The 16,843-nt window shown below is 37.4% G+C and overlaps 1 pseudogene across 1 annotated transcript; it reads right to left on the bottom strand.

The window, feature by feature from the left end:
• Positions 1 to 583: 583 nt before the first annotated feature.
• On the bottom strand, positions 584 to 1,841 carry LOC145128773 (putative xyloglucan endotransglucosylase/hydrolase protein 23; annotated as a pseudogene). Its single transcript, XR_013717096.1, has 3 exons — positions 1,518 to 1,841; positions 1,231 to 1,424; positions 584 to 1,121 (listed from the first exon to the last, which is right to left on the bottom strand). The product of XR_013717096.1 is annotated as a putative xyloglucan endotransglucosylase/hydrolase protein 23 (transcript).
• Positions 1,842 to 16,843: the final 15,002 nt, after the last annotated feature.

Genomic DNA, 16,843 nt, shown 5'->3' on the forward strand with positions numbered 1-16,843 from the left:
ATATGATATTTTTTCTAATTTCTTTTGTGGTACATATTCTAATTTTATTGATAAATTACATGTATTTTATTATGACGTTTTTAATTATCATCACATATTTGAATTTTTATATTTTTATCGGTAGAATTGTCAAACATTTTTTATGATAATACATAATAATTTAAACAAAAAAAAATGAAAAATACGTAAATTTGTTGTTAGAAAATCAAATTTTGAATAAACTACGTTTACGGTAATTCAATACATTAGATAGATTTTAGATTGTAAGATTGCGTCAATGCTACAAGGTTGAAGAGGTGATCGGTAGAATCTACTTAGTTTTGTATCGATGCAATTAAGCCTCGTTTATTTTAACATCCTAGCTCTTACTTATAACATCGCCACTACTTTGCCACCCAAATCCCCTTCACCCAAACCGAAGCCTCCCGGCCCGGCCCTCTCATGGCTATTTGGCGGAAACCTCTCGATTCCAATGGTAATGCTAGCCACTAATTATGAGCATATGAACCAAAAACATAGTTCAAGCCATTTACATGTGATATGTAATCAACAAAAGGGCAAAGCTAACCATTAAAAATAAAAATATGCGAAAGTCTCTTCTTTATTAATTGATTAATAGCTAAAATGAATATGAATATATAATTGAATTTCATAACTCAACCAAAACTAATTAAATACATATGGAGGTCCAATGTAATATAGAATAGCAGATAAAAGATACTCCTTATGCCAATTTGCATTCTGGAGGAAACCCTTGAGGAAATCTTTTGGAATCTGAGCAGTAATTATAGATCATGTAATTCTTCTGCGCCCATCTTAACCTCTCCTGCTTTGTGTTGTCCAACTCCTCAGATAGCCATGCCTGATTGCCAGCGGAAGATGCAGAGCCACCGCATGACGATTTCCCAGAAGACACCACACACGCATCGGCCCTAAAGTTTCTGTAGGAAGCAGTGAAAGGAGCTTGAGTCCAATCGGTCTCCACCAACCCACCCCTGGTCGCCCAATCGTCAGCATTCCATAAGCTAGAGTGTATTCTCATGGGCTGATTTTTAGGAAATGGTACCCCAATGGATTCCGCATTCTTGAACTCCCTAATGGGTGTTCCATCAACAGAAAATCTGAAAATCGACAATGGTAAGATCAGTAAAAGATGTTGACGTATAGAAGCATTGACCAAGATGGGATATATTGCATGTAGCAATACTATAAACACATGATGATACTTACATAATGCGTTGAGGGTTCCAAAGGATGGAATAGGTGTGGAAATCAGCAGTTGGATCGAACCACAGGTAGAATTGTTGTTCTCTGTTGCCTTTGCCTTGGCTAAAGACATTTGTATGGAGAATGTAGGGATCACCACTCAAGTTACCCAGGAACTCAAAGTCGATCTCATCCCAGTTCGACCCTTTTGAAGACAACTGCAAATATAATCATAACATGCATATTCAGTATTACAAACTATATTCCAGTTTACCAAATCCAAATAATGCAGCGGATAGCAAGAAACGTACGTAGTAGGCAGTGACAGTGCCGGCGGAGTTAACGGAACCAGCTTCAGCTGCATATCAATCTTGCCAAACAGGTACTCGTTTCTTGATTCAAAGCCAGAACCAGATGATTTGTCGAGGGAGAGCGTTAAGAGCTCTCCGTTGAGTATTTTACCACGTCCATCACCCCAAGTGATATCAAACTCATTGTTGAAATCTGCGGAGACTATTGAAGTGATCCCTACAAATAAGATGACTAGGAAGAAAGTCGAAAGCTTTGAGGTTCTAGAAAACGCCATTTTATGCAGAGGAAGGTGTTGTTAGTAAGTTGAAGATAAAGGCATGAATTGTGTCGTATTTATAGGATTGGTGTTTGGAGATTAAAGGAAGGTCATGAAGAAAGTGAGAGTGTCAGTACCAGTTTAGTGAAGTTAGGTCGGTGAGGAGCTTTTGACCTCAAAACAGCTGGTATAATAAGCGTGTGGCAAAAAGAGACTGTGGTCTGTGGATTATATTTAAAAATAAACTGTAGAGCATTTATTTGATTTTGCTTTTAGTGACGGATTTTTGTCGGCCAAAGACGCGGTTTCTGAATAAATTTGCCTAATTGATTTTAAACCGACATTCTTTCTCCTTGAAAAATAATTATATATTTTTACCTCGCATCGTATTTTAAGGATTTAGAACATCCATCCATAACCTATAAGAGTTGGTATTTCTAATTGGCATTTAATTAATTAAACTCTATCATTGTGTGATGTCATGTTGACATTCAATAGATATGTAGTTTAATGACTATTGAACTCTTCAATGAAAAAAAAAATCTTTTAACTATTAAATATATATTTCATTAAACTTTATTGGATTCAATACATTGTAAGAAAATTAATATAAAGTTGTATAGTAAGAAAAATTATGATGTGTCAATCAATTAAACTTTAATAAATTTAATTCATTGCGGATACCTTTATAAAATACCTCTTATTGTTATTTTAGTGTCTGTTGTAGCTTTTGAAGCAATTTCAAATTAATTTAGAGTTCTATTAAATTATTTGTTTTTAATTTTTTATATTTAATTTTATTTATTATACCTCTTATTATTTATTGCACCATCTTTGATTTTTTTTTACATACTTGTTGTTCATTTTGTCATTTATTGTCTATATATATATATATATATATATATATATATATATATATATATATTGTACAAAATAAAATTTAAAAAGTACATTCTAAAAATAATTATGTTATTTATATTAACTTTAAAATAACAGTTTATTATATTAATTTGTTATATAAAATTGTACTAAATTTGAATAATATTATAACATCTATTAAAATTATAGAAAAAACATCATAAATGGTCCCTGTGGTTTCCCAAAATCTGAAGTATAGTACCCGTGGTTTAGAAACGTCATAGATGGTCCATGTATTTTCAAAACTTTTGACGATTGGTCCTTATTGCTAACTCCGTTAAGTTTTGTCCGTTAACTAGAAGGGCATTTTCGTCATTTCAAACCATAGGGACCATTTATGATGTTTTTTCGTATTTTTTTAAAAAAGAAAAAATTAAATATAATTAAATATAAAAGGTCACTTCCCCACCCCTTCTTCTTCTTCTTCCTTATCTGCACCACCATTCTCTAATATTCTCTTTGTTTTAGTATCTTCACCTCAATCCCCATTAATGAATAACTCCATCTGACATAAGATAAATAACTCCATCTGACATAAGCGTACACTTGAAATGTTTCAACAAATTATTCACAAGGAAGGGATTCATTACCACATTGTAGAATCCAACGGTAACAACTCAGCAGACACCTCTGATCGGTTGATTTCTATCCCTTCTATCATGGAATCCAATACGGTGAATGTCGTATTCACCCACTTTTCTTTCCTCTAAGTTCTAATCGAACCTCTTTCACCCTTGACCTCGTTGGTTTCCTAACCCTAATTTGAGGAGTAATGCTGACTATGATTGTTAATTTCCCTCATATTTGGGTGATGACTTTCAATCGAAGGGGTGGGGACATTGTTTTGAAGCAACCTGGTCCAGGTAAGTTACCCAAATATAAACATGGTGCTGACTATTCTTAACACGATTTTCCAGGGATTTGTATCTTTTCTGATTTCCATGATGATTTTGAACCGCCAGAAGACAACCGTAACACCACCCTTCTTTCTCCATTGTAAGATCCTCATCAAACCATAAAACATAATCCATGTTCATTTTTTTAACCCAAACCAGAAAACCAATAAAAATGTCACCTATATGAGAGAGAGGGGAGAGTGCAACCTCCTTTTTACCCTTGTTTCTAATTTCTGACTGATGATTGAAGAAAAAAGGGGGAGACTTTGTGCAATTTTGAGAAGAAAAGAGAAAGAGGGATTTGATTTCTTTGTGTATGTGGTGTACGAGACACACATACAGAGTGAGAGAGAAGAATACTTGTTTTTTTAGAGAGAATGGTGTAGTGCAGTCAATCAATCATGGAGGAGTTTCGAGGCCATGAGGTTTTCCAGAAGCTGTTCATGTTCAACAACCTGTTCGATTTGGTGGGTATTTCGGATCTTCGTTTCTTCACTATGTACCTATTTATTTGACATGGATTATTGGGGAGAGAGAGAGAGAGAGAGAGAGAGAGAGAGAGACAGAGAGAGAGATTATATATTAAATAATTATATTTAGTTTTTTCTTTTTTTTTTAAATAACTGAAAAGATCATAAATGATCCCTGTGGTGTGAAATGACGAAAATGTCTTTCCGTTAACGGATAAAACTTAACGGAGTTAGCAATAAGGAGCAATCGTCAAAAGTTTTGAAAGCACAGGGACCATCTATGACGTTTCTAAACCACGAGTATTATACTTCAGATTTTGGGAAACCACAAGGACCATTTATGATGTTGTTTTCAAAATTATATTATTTATGGTCATTAGTCGTAGCTGACGTGTGAATAAAACTAAATATAACTTTTAATTTAATTTTGCTTTTAACGTTATGATTAATTATAATTAATTTTAACTAATTTAAAAACCATTTAATTAAAAATATTAGTTATTAAAAAAATAGTTTCGAATGTTTTAGTTAATTTGACATGTCGATATAATTTTATATTAAAACATTTAAATGTTTTAAACTATTACAAAAAATATATATGAATATTTTCTAAGTTTATTTAATATTTTGATTTATATTTTGAATTTAACATGATATTTAAATTAATATTTTAAGAATATTATATTGATATCTCAAACAATATATTCAATTAATGATAATATTTAACATTTATTAACACATGTAAATTAATAAAGTAGATATATTATCATGTATAAAGAATTTAGAGGTTTAAATTTTTCTGATGAAAGAAAAAAAAATCTCATTAATAGTATATAGTATAGATATATACATATATTATTATTATTATTATTATTATTATTATTATTATATAATACTAATACTATTATTAATTATTGTATAATAACAATAATAATAATAATAATAATAACAATAATAATTTGTATTATAGTAAAACTCGTTCGAATTTATATAATGAGTTATTACCGCACAACATATAATACTTGTTGATTTATGAAGACTTAAACAAAAGAAATTTATTGAATTAAACACTTCTTTTTATATTGCAAAGAATACGAATAATACTTGTTGATTTATGAAGACTTATTATATCAAACACTTCTTTTTATATTGCAAAGAAGCATGGTGTTACTGTTAAGAAAATAAGGTTAGTCAAAGTGTTTCCTGCTAAGTGTTGGTAGTTATTAATATCGTCATTGTTCATGGTGGTCATTTTGTTTTAAAAACCATATCAAAATCCATAAATCATACAAATCATAGTTTTGAAAAGTCATAATAAAAAATCAGAGTATCCCAAAATCATAAATCAACTAAATATCATGGATGATGTGCAGAATCATACATTTGCCTTGCCCCTGTCCTCTGATGTACCTGAGACCATAAAATCAAACTGTAAGACAAAGATTAGTGAGTTCCTCCAAAGTACCACACACAACAGAACATATACAAACATTGAATACTGGGTCCACAGCTTCCGACTGGATTATCCCTAGCCCACAGTCTCCCGAAACCGTGATGGCGGAATCGTTCCGGGGTGGAGGACGTCATGCGTAGTATCACAACAATTCTATCATAGCAAGCATAGTAAACACAACCAGACATTTAATACATATATGAAAGAGGTTTACATTGTTTTAATACATAGTTTTGTTCATATCAAAAGCAAAATAGAAAGACGTGACTCTAACACTTCGACTTCTCCGAGCTCCTGGAAGTACATGTTTACTAATTCCCTGAGAATACAAGCAGTTTTGAAAGAGTATCAGCATAAAGCTGGTGAGTTCATAAGCATTTAGTTTTGATGGAAAAATGTTCTTTGATTCTTTTGAAAAGTGTTCCTCAAGAAAATCCTATATTTTCTTATGAAAAGCATGTTTGAAAGCCCATTCCTTCCATGTCTTCCAGATTCATACATGACATGTATAATTCAAGGAGTCATGGAATGAATGTCCGTTGGTAGAGTAGTGAACCATCAGTTTTAGAAAAGCCGGTGTTAATCCGGGAAAATCCTATATTTTCTCTAAAACAAGATATCCATCCTAGAGGTAGAGATGCAAGTTTAGAGAACCCTGATTTCTATCAGTATATATAAAAGTAGTTTTATTACTGAAAATAAAACAAGCGAAGAATAGAGTCCGTAAACAAAATTAGTTTATACTTATTTTGTGAGTCGTATAACCATACTTGATATGACCGAGAGACCTTTATAACGTTCTTCAGGCGTTAAGCTAAATGACATTTGTTCACCACAGGCGTGCCCGCCTAACTGTAGCTAGCAGTTCTGGTGTGGGATTGTCAGTCCCGAATAGATCTATTCACAAATCTCACGCTTTCCCTCCAGGAGACTCTGGTTATACTAAAAGGATTTATCACTATACACCTAAGGGTACAGTATTGAAATAGCGCCTCACAATTCTGTATAATCTAGTTTACTAGCGAGAAATCAGTATAAAACAGTAATTATCCTTGAATAAATGTACTTTATACTTCTGAGAAAACATATAACATAAACTAAATCTGCCATAGTTTATATATATTCATTTATGAAATCTGATTAGGTAGAGACTGCCTAGAGGGTTATCCCAAACTATACCCATTATAGTTTATTAGAGTTGATATAGAGCTGCTTTATAAAAACCTTTCTGAAAGCTATGAAGTTAGATTTCCAAAATAGTAGTTTCCCTTATGCTAAACATATTACAAAAAGAGATAAAATATCCGAATATGTTATTAAACGTGGAAATCGTTGGACTACATTAATAAGTTTAAAACTTAATAAAATACTTTGAATTTGGCTTGTATTCCCCCCTGAAAACATTAAAAACATGGAAAATATAGGGGTATGAACTCACCTCGGGTGATTTGAATGAAGGATCGATACGGAATGCGGGATATTCATGTGAAGCCTTGAACACGATTTGATCCTAATCAACAATTAATGACACATAAAGGAGTCAAATGATGGTATTTCACCACTAGATGTGATGAAGAACCACTCTAAGAACTTGGGACTACTTGCACTAAGTGTTAGGACCTCTAAGGATTGCATGAGGGAGGTGTATGGCCACCTTAAAGGTGTGTACGGCCATGGGTGTGCGGCCGTACACTCATGATGGAAGGTGCCTTTGAGGTGTTTTCAAGGTCCATACTTGCATCCATGAAGTGTCCTAGGCCCATACTTGTTTGTAGTACAAGTTTAGGGTCTTAGAAATGGGTTTGTGGTCCTATGGTGTGTGTATGGTCGCACAAATGTGTGTGCTGCTGCACAAGGGAGTGTGCTGCCTCACACAGGAGTGTGCTGCAGCACACAGGAGTGTGCTGCCATACACAGGAGTGTGCTGCCGCACACATGAGTGTGTGGCCGTACACAGGAGTGTGCTGTCGCACACATGAGTGTGCTGCCGCACACAGGAGTGTGCTGCCGCACACACATGAGTGTGGTGCGGCACACAGGAGTGTGCTGCCGCACACAGGAGTGTGTTGCCGCACACATGAGTGTGTGGTCGCACTCCTTCAAAGAGATGAAGAACATGACGGGACTTTCATGATTCAAGGCCTAGATCAAGAGGTTCTTCATGCACAACAAGTTAAGGGATGGATTACTCACGTTTTTGAAGCCTTGGGAGGGTTTGTGGTTGAAGAAGCTTGAGAGAAATGGTGTTGTGTGCTGCCAAGGTGTTAAAGGAATGAAAGGAAAGGGGTCTACCCTTTATATAGGGGTGAGAGTGCTACCAAGAGCGAGTGTGCTGCCAAGGGAGTGGGTATGCGGCCGCACACCCATGTGTACGGCCGTACATTCCCTCTAAGGGTGTGTATGGCCCTGTTTTGACAGTATACGACTTGCTGACACATTCCTAAACTCAACCTTGGTCATACTCAAGCTTAGAATCACTTAAACGAATCCTCAAACAGAGCTAAAAGTCAACAAAACATGTTTAACTTTGATTGAATTGACTATGTGTGCGAGATAAAAGTTCCGGGTTGTCACATCATCCCCCCGTTAGAGGGAATTTCGTCCCGAAATTCAAGAATAAGAATATAACTCATGTGTTTGAAAAAAGATGGAGGTACTTAAGGTTCATGGGACTCTCGTGATCCCAAGTGAATCCAAGTTCCTGGTTGACATTCTAGCGGACCTTCACTATCGGGATGTGACGTTATTTCGTTCACTCGACTTCTCGATCCGTGAGCTCAGATGACTCTCTCACAAAGTGTAGACTCTCGTCTAACTCGAGGTTGTCGAGGGAAAATCGTAGGTGTCTCATTGAACGGACACTCATTTCTGTTTGGAACGGGAAGACAAGATGAGCGTTGCTAAGCACTCGAGGTAACTGGAGTTCGTGCGCTATGGGACCGATCCTAACAAGGATCTCGGACGGTCTAACGTATCTCGGATTTAGCTTTCTACGCTTTCCGAAGCGTATCAGGCTTTTCCAGGGTGAAACCTATAAGAAAGACACGTTCACTAATCTGGGACTCCAATGGTTTTTGTCTATTATCTCATGCGATCTTTTCTGCCGTCTCTCAGATGATTTCAGGACTCGTGGGAGTGCTGTCGGGGACTTGACTCTTGTCTTATTTGTGTGTCGCCCGCCTCAGCCCATCACAGATGGGGTCTGTACTTGTGGCTGCAGAGGGCTTCGAACGGCGCAGCCTTGCTACTGGAAAGGTCGTCGTTGTTGCAAGAAAGTCCAATTAAGGATAGATGTGTGTCCCATGACAGATCTTCAATTGCCCAGATGGTTCTCTTACTTTGTCCTTCTCTTTGCGGATGATACTCTTCGTATGAATACTTTCGAATTTCGAAGAGAGATGAATTCTTTGAAGTTCGCATCTGGTTGTCGTCACGAGCGACGGGAGTTTCGCGATCAAACGATTTAAGACAAAAGGGTTTGGTATAACATAGACTTAGTCGAGCTAGACAGAATGGTGTCGTAGAATCGCGCGTCAAGTTAGTCCGGGAGGATCGTTTTGCTAGCACATTGGCATCCCTAAATGAATGTCTCTAGTATTTTCTGCGTTTGATTTGGACTTGGTGGGTACTACTAATGCGAGGGTCCAGATGTTTTGAAACTATGGGCTCTCGATGGAATGGTTCCCATTAGATTTTCCTATGATTTCTTGGCGTATATAAGTCATGTATAATTACAACTGACTCCAACGTATTCACTAAGTTTTCATACTTTACTCATTAGGGCATGTCGTGATATAATTTGGACAAGAAAGTAATCACGATCATGAATGATTATTGAGGTTTTCGAAAACGTACCAAAACACTGTAGGGTTCTTTGATGCTTCCCGTTTTCTGAGGTCAGACTCCTCCTGTCTCCTCATTGTTTTCCTCTGTTGGGCAGTCTCTTTTGAAATGTCCCATACTACCACATAGGTGACATGTTGGACTTTCCCCAACATTGGTAGTCAGAGTGACGAACTTAACTAGGGCCCTACAGTTGCGGGAGGTGTGACCCTTCCTGTTGCATCTAGTGCAATGCGGCACTCGGCAGACTCCATGATGATGGTAGTTGCATTTGCTGCAGTGAGGGAGGTTTCCCAAGTAGGGTGTGGTTGGGGTTGGAACAGTAGGGCTGACTGGGGTATTGACTGTCCCAATCCGCCGCCTTTCAGTAGGTCTTTGGGTCGAACAACTTCCTTTGAACTTTCGTTTCAGGATGTTAGGTTGGGGATCAGGTGTGCCCCTCCTAGTAGGCACTGGTTGTTGAGGTTGGTTAACACCAAGGTTTGGATTGCCATTCACACTTCCACCCACATTTGTGTTGTTGGCGTTAAGAACAGCTAGGGCGGCTGCTACGACTGCTGTGACAGTAGCTTGGAACGTGGCTGAGTCCATCTGAAGAATTTGCGTCTTAATTGTGGGCTGGTTACGCTTCTTCTGAGGCATGATCTGGTATATGTCAAGAAAGAAGCTTGTGAGCAACAATGGTTGTCTCTAGATGTATCCTAGATGTTTATCTATGCTTTGAGATTTCCAGTTTTGCTATCTGACTCTCAGTGATTCGACCCACATCCCCATGATGTGGCCTTAGCTATGACAGAAAAGAATTGAGCACACAAAGTTCACATACAATAAGTTTACGAACTCTTGGTTGCTCAGCTCATCGGGCTGGCTGAGTAGCTCTCACATCTCTGTCAGCTCTAAACGATATGGGGATTTGGCTATAAGAGTAGTTCCGAGGATCAAGTAAATACGGGATTCGACTTGGCACTCGGAAGAAATCCCTGGAATGTCTTTGGGGAAGGCATCGGGAAAGTTGCAGACTTCGGAGGCGCTCTCAAGGTCCTTAACTTCTTGCGCAGGAAATGATACGATGGTTCGAAAAATCTTGTCACTGAGATCGGTGAGGATTTCGTCGAAGGGAAGATTGAGATGAATCGATTTCTCGAAGCAAAGAATATAAGCACGATTTGAGGCTTAACAATTCCGTGCCGATTAGGATATCGAAGTTGATACGAAAATGATGGGGATAAGGAATAATCATCTGAATATATCTTATGATTCACGTTTTGAGGTCAAAACAGTGATGGGACCTTGATAAAGTTGCTTACTTTTCATGCTATCGATCTAAGGTATACTTTTGACAATGAAAATCTTCAACTGAAATATGATAGTTGCCACCATTGTCGATATCAAGATTACACAGAGTTTGGAAAATTTGACCTAGGAGTAGGTCTATCACATACCAACAGAGGAACAATATGACAACATAAAGAACTAGTGAATCGGCACTTGCAAGACAAGAATGTCTACAGAGAAAGGAGCTACTTAGAACATAAATAGGAAAATTATTCTGTAAACTAAAAGGATGGACAAGTAGAATATCTCCTACTGGCGACGGGCACTTCTCGGGCGGAACCTTAGGTTAGTCAACTGGCGATCCATGTCAAGCAGGCGACTCTCGTATGCTGATTGGCGTGCTCGGAGCTCTACGACCTCAGCTCGAGTTGCAGCTAGCTCTCGCTGCTAGGCTTCGTGGTCTCTCAAAATCCTCCCATGAGCAACCTCGAGACTGCGAATACAGTTTGTGTTGGCATCCAAGTCTGCCTCGAGTTCCACAGTTCGGTGAATGGCCGCCACGTTCATTTCGACATTGCGGGCCACTCGGCGGACCATGATTGGAAGGGCTCTATCTGCGGAGCCTCCTCCGTCCACATTGTAGAAGCGGTGATCCCCATTATACGGGCAGGGTTGGCCTTGTTCGTGACTCCACCTATCCAGGCTTCCGACCCACATAGGCGTTGGGACTTCGAGTACAAGCTGAGGGTTGGGAATTGGTATTGGGGCCACTGGGGGTAAGTTCTCGACTTCTGGTTCCGAGTCAGTCTCTTCGGGAAATGGTTCGGCAATACCATCGTCAAAAGGGATTTCATGGTTTCCTTCTGGCTCTGGTTCGATCCATCCATCATCTCCTTGGTTAGGAAAGTACAGGTCGCCAGGAAGATGGAATCCAGCCATGCTATCTACGCGAGACGAGGGTAAAGGAATAGTTAATAGATATTGAATCTAATAATACTTCCAATGTATCATGGCTACATGCTTGATTCTTGAAGGATGGATCCTTGGGTAAGTTTTCGGCTTAATCGTTATAGCATCCTAAAATACTCCTATAGTATTTTAATCCTTATGTTTGGCTCTAGAACTCCTCTAGTATCTAGGTAAGTTTTAGACTTGCTGCAACACTATAGTCACTCCCAAGCACATGTTGGTCATGTCTCGACTGAATATAGTTGATCAGGCTATATTCACCCTAGACATGATTACATATCTGCCCAGGTTTAACCGCGATGTCCAACATCCAAATACTTTTGTTTTGTTCTTCTTACGACAAGGATCCTGATACTCGGGTATACTTATATACTTTTATAAAAATACTTGTATTTTGAAAGTATACTTTTAGTTTAGAGCACTTAGGCCCCTTAGTATTTATAGTTGTATACCATGTAAGGTTCGGTATACTTAGTTCGCTATAAACAAGGGCTCTGATACCAATCTGTCACACCCCGAAACCGTGATGGCGGAATCGTTCCGGGGTGGAGGACGTCATGCGTAGTATCACAACAATTGTATCATAGCAAGCATAGTAAACACAATCAGACATTTAATACATATATGAAAGAGGTTTACATTGTTTTAATACATAGTTTTGTTCATATCAAAAGCAAAATAGAAAGACGCGACTCTAACACTTCGACTTCTCCGAGTTCCTGGAAGTACCTGTTTACTAACTCCCTGAGAATACAAGCAGTTTTGAAAGAGTATCAGCATAAAGCTGGTGAGTTCATAAGCATTTAGTTTTGATGGAAAAATGTTCTTTGATTCTTTTGAAAAGTGTTCCTCAAGAAAATCCTATATTTTCTTATGAAAAGCATGTTTGAAAGCCCATTCCTTCCATGTCTTCCAGATTCATACATGACATGTATAATTCAAGGAGTCATGGAATGAATGTCCGTTGGTAGAGTAGTGAACCATCAGTTTTAGAAAAGCCGGTGTTAATCCAGGAAAATCCTATATTTTCTCTAAAACAAGATATCCATCCTAGAGGTAGAGATGCAAGTTTAGAGATCCCTGATTTCTATCAGTATATATAAAAGTAGTTTTATTACTTAAAATAAAACAAGCGAAGAATAGAGTCCGTAAACAAAATTAATTTATACTTATTTTGTGAGTCGTATAACCATACTTGATATGACCGAGAGACCTTTATAACGTTCTTCAGGCGTTAAGCTAAATGGCATTTGTTCACCACAGGCGTGTCCGCCAAACTGTAGCTAGCAGTTCTGGTGTGGGATTGTCAGTCCCGAATAGATCTATTCACAAATCTCACGCTCTCCCTCCAGGAGACTCTGGTTATACTAAAAGGATTTATCACTATACACCTAAGGGTACAGTATTGAAATAGCGCCTCACAATTCTATATAATCTAGTTTACTAGCGAGAAATCAATATAAAACAGTAATTATCCTTGAATAAATGTACTTTATACTTCTGAGAAAACATATAACATAAACTAAATCTGCCATAGTTTATATATATTCATTTATGAAATCTGATTAGGTAGAGACTGCCTAGAGGGTTATCCCAAACTATACCCATTATAGTTTATTAGAGTTGATATAGAGCTGCTTTATAAAAACCTTTCTGAAAGCTATGAAGTTAGATTTCCAAAATAGTAGTTTCCCTTATGCTCAACATATTACAAAAAGAGATAAAATATCCAAATATGTTATTAAACGTGGAAATCGTTGGACTGCATTAATAAGTTTAAAACTTAATAAAATACTTTGAATTTGGCTTGTATTCCCCCCTGAAAACATTAAAAACACGGAAAATGTAGGGGTATGAACTCACCTCGGGTGATTTGAATGAAGGATCGATACGGAATGCGGGATGTTCAAGTGAAGCCTTGAACACGATTTGATCCTAATCAACAAGTAATGACACATAAAGGAGTCAAATGATGGTATTTCACCACTAGATGTGATGAAGAACCACTCTAAGAACTTGGGACTACTTGCACTAAGTGTTAGGACCTCTAAGGATTGCATGAGGGAGGTGTATGGCCACCTTAAAGGTGTGTACGGCCATGGGTGTGCGGACCAATGGGTGTGCGGCCGTACACTCATGATGGAAGGTGCATTTGAGGTGTTTTCAAGGTCCATACTTGCATCCATGAAGTGTCCTAGGCCCATACTTGTTTGTAGTACAAGTTTAGGGTCTTAGAAATGGGTTTGTGGTCCTATGGTGTGTGTGTATGGTCGCACAAATATGTGTGATGTTGCACAAGGGAGTGTGCTACCTCACACAGGAGTGTGCTGCCGCACTCAGGAGTGTGCTGCCGCACACATGAGTGTGTGGTCGCACTCCTTCAAAGAGATGAAGAACATGACGGGACTTTCATGATTCAAGGCCTAGATCAAGAGGTTCTTCATGCACAACAAGTTAAGGGATGGATTACTCACGTTTTTGAAGCCTTGGGAGGGTTTGTGGTTGAAGAAGCTTGAGAGAAATGGTGTTGTGTGCTGCCAAGGTGTTAAAGGAATGAAAGGAAAGGGGTCTACCCTTTATATAGGGGTGAGAGTGCTGCCAAGAGCGAGTGTGCTGCCAAGGGAGTGGGTGTGCGGCCGCACACCCATGTGTACGGCCGTACACTCCCTCTAAGGGTATGTATGGCCCTGTTTTGACAGTATACGACTTGCTGACACATTCCTAAACTCAACCTTGGTCATACTCAAGCTTAGAATCACTTAAACGAATCCTCAAACAGAGCTAAAAGTCAACAAAACATGTTTAATTTTGATTGAATTGACTATGTGTGCGAGATAAAAGTTTCGGGTTGTCACAAAACGATGGTGAGTGAGCGACGACAAGTATTGGCAGTAAGTGGGTGACGGTGACGGGGGTGAGCGACGAAGGAGAATGGCAGACGAGGGAGAATGGTGGACGAGCGCTGGCTATCAATTTTGCCCTAAACATTTTGCTATATTTAAAGTTTTGAGAGATAATCAAAATTTTGGGACCCGCGTTGTTTTTTGGTATCTGAAAATATTTAGGAGTAAAAGCGGGGAAAACGGGGGAAATAGGAGGGAACAAAAAAATGATTCTTAAAGTGTACAATGTCACAACAAAATATGTGCCACTAAAAAAAACTTGTGCCACTAAATGTAATTTTATTTGTAGTGTTGACCTAAAGTCAAACTTGGACAACGATCAAATTCAACAATCAACGGTCAAAGTTCAAAATCCACACTCTAAGGTTAGTCAGCCAGTTGTCATGTCATGACCATCTATTGGTCACGTCGTGACCTAGTAAGACAAAGTAATCGAGTCATTCCATTCTCACGTCATGATCCATAAGTTCTCATGTCGTGAGAACGCTCTAAACAGCTTGATGTAATAAGTTCTCAATCCTTTTAGACAAGCAAAAAAAACTTCCAGGATGTCTTATCTACTACATCACATCATAAAGATCATGGCTTTTTGTACATTCATTTCTAATACATGTCCCAAACACAAGCTAGGGCACAGAAAGGAAGAAATGGCCTTAAGAGCTCATGCAAGAGTTTCAAAACCTAACCATACTTCAGATCCAACACTTATTTCTTTTTTTTAAAGAATCCAACACTTATTTCATCAAATGGACATTGGAGATCCATAAAGTTGGCAACTTTATGGATCCCCAAACACTATATCAACCTAGACATGAAAGATAATGCATAAAAACCTATATCGAAGCTTATTGACTCATAAAACATTTAACTTGAAAACTCACAAAGGTACAGAATGTGTGAAGATGAATAATGGTGAAGCTTGAATGTTGAGATGGTGTACTAGATGCTCTTCATCTTCTTCTTCATTACTAGAAATCACCACAAATGAGCTCAAAATCAACTATGAGGTGCTAGGGTTTCAAAGGGGAGTATTATGAGGTGATGGAGGCTGATGGTGGGCTAACCCTAGCCCTTAGGCTATCCCCGTTAGCAATCAAACCCAATCCAATTTTTCAATAAAAAAACTAATTTATTTCTCTTCCACATATACAACCCAATTCAATCCAATTATTTACACTCATTATCAACCCAACCTAACCTATTTCACATTAAAGTTATATATTTATAAAAATATATCAATATTTGTCTTATTTTGTAGAGAAAAATAAATTATGTATTTTGATATATTTTATTTTATTTTTTATTAAAGATAAACATTACTTATAAACAATAAAAAAAATTTGGCATAAAAATTAATTGGTTTCTTCTAACCAATTTGGACACGTGTCATGAACTTCCAATATAGTATGGGACGAGGTAAGGATGCCCAGCACGATACTTTGGGTTTTATCCCATTTGGTTTACATATAATTTTCTTTTCATTTTTTCTCATCCCAATATTTTAGAAAATAGCAACATACTTTGGGTTTTATCCCATTTCTTTTACTACTATGTTTATACTTGCTCCAAACATGTCGTAAAGCTTAAACAACATATTCACGCGTTATGCTCACCCTAGTCAATCACATGGATAAAATTTGACATCATTTCACAATGTTCACAAATAACATTATATTTCCATATTCATGATACACCCTAGTCAATCACATAGATAAAATTTGGCATCATTTCATAATGTTAACAAATAACATCATATTTCCATATTCATGATATGAAACTACACCATTAGTTCTAAGATGTTACCAATTAGGCAAACATAGAGTCGACAACAAGTGGCATGGACTACTATCTTGGGTGATTAAAACCTCTGATGCCTTAACCGACATAGGTCATTGATACCCTCTCTAGCCTCTAGTAAAAAACTAAACCATATTTTCCAACTTTTATCAAAAATATCATTCACATATATCCATGACATTTACCATCTCATAGCAGAAACTATGCCACATACCAAGCATCCACCAAACTCTTTACGGTGTTACATAATGATATAATGCTAGAAAAATATTTCTTGAATTCTTTGATCATTCAAGAAAATTCGGAAGAATATGAGGTTATCTTTGAAAAAAAAAAAAAAAAAAAAAAAAAAAAAAAAACTTGTTTGTTAGCGGAAGTTACTTGGAAACCCGATATTTGAGAAAAATAGAAAATACTAGGAAAAATATTGGTAATTAAAAAAAGGGAAAATATGTTTAAAAGGTAAAATCTTTTAAATTATCAGTCCTTGTATTCAATATTTTATCCGCGGTTGAATATCCCGGATGAAACCCCATGCAATTTAA

The sequence above is a fragment of the Lactuca virosa genome, chromosome 8, assembly GCF_052849685.1.
Source record: "Lactuca virosa cultivar CGN04683 chromosome 8, Lactuca_virosa_CGN04683_v6, whole genome shotgun sequence".
NCBI classification, from domain to species: Eukaryota; Viridiplantae; Streptophyta; class Magnoliopsida; order Asterales; family Asteraceae; genus Lactuca; species Lactuca virosa.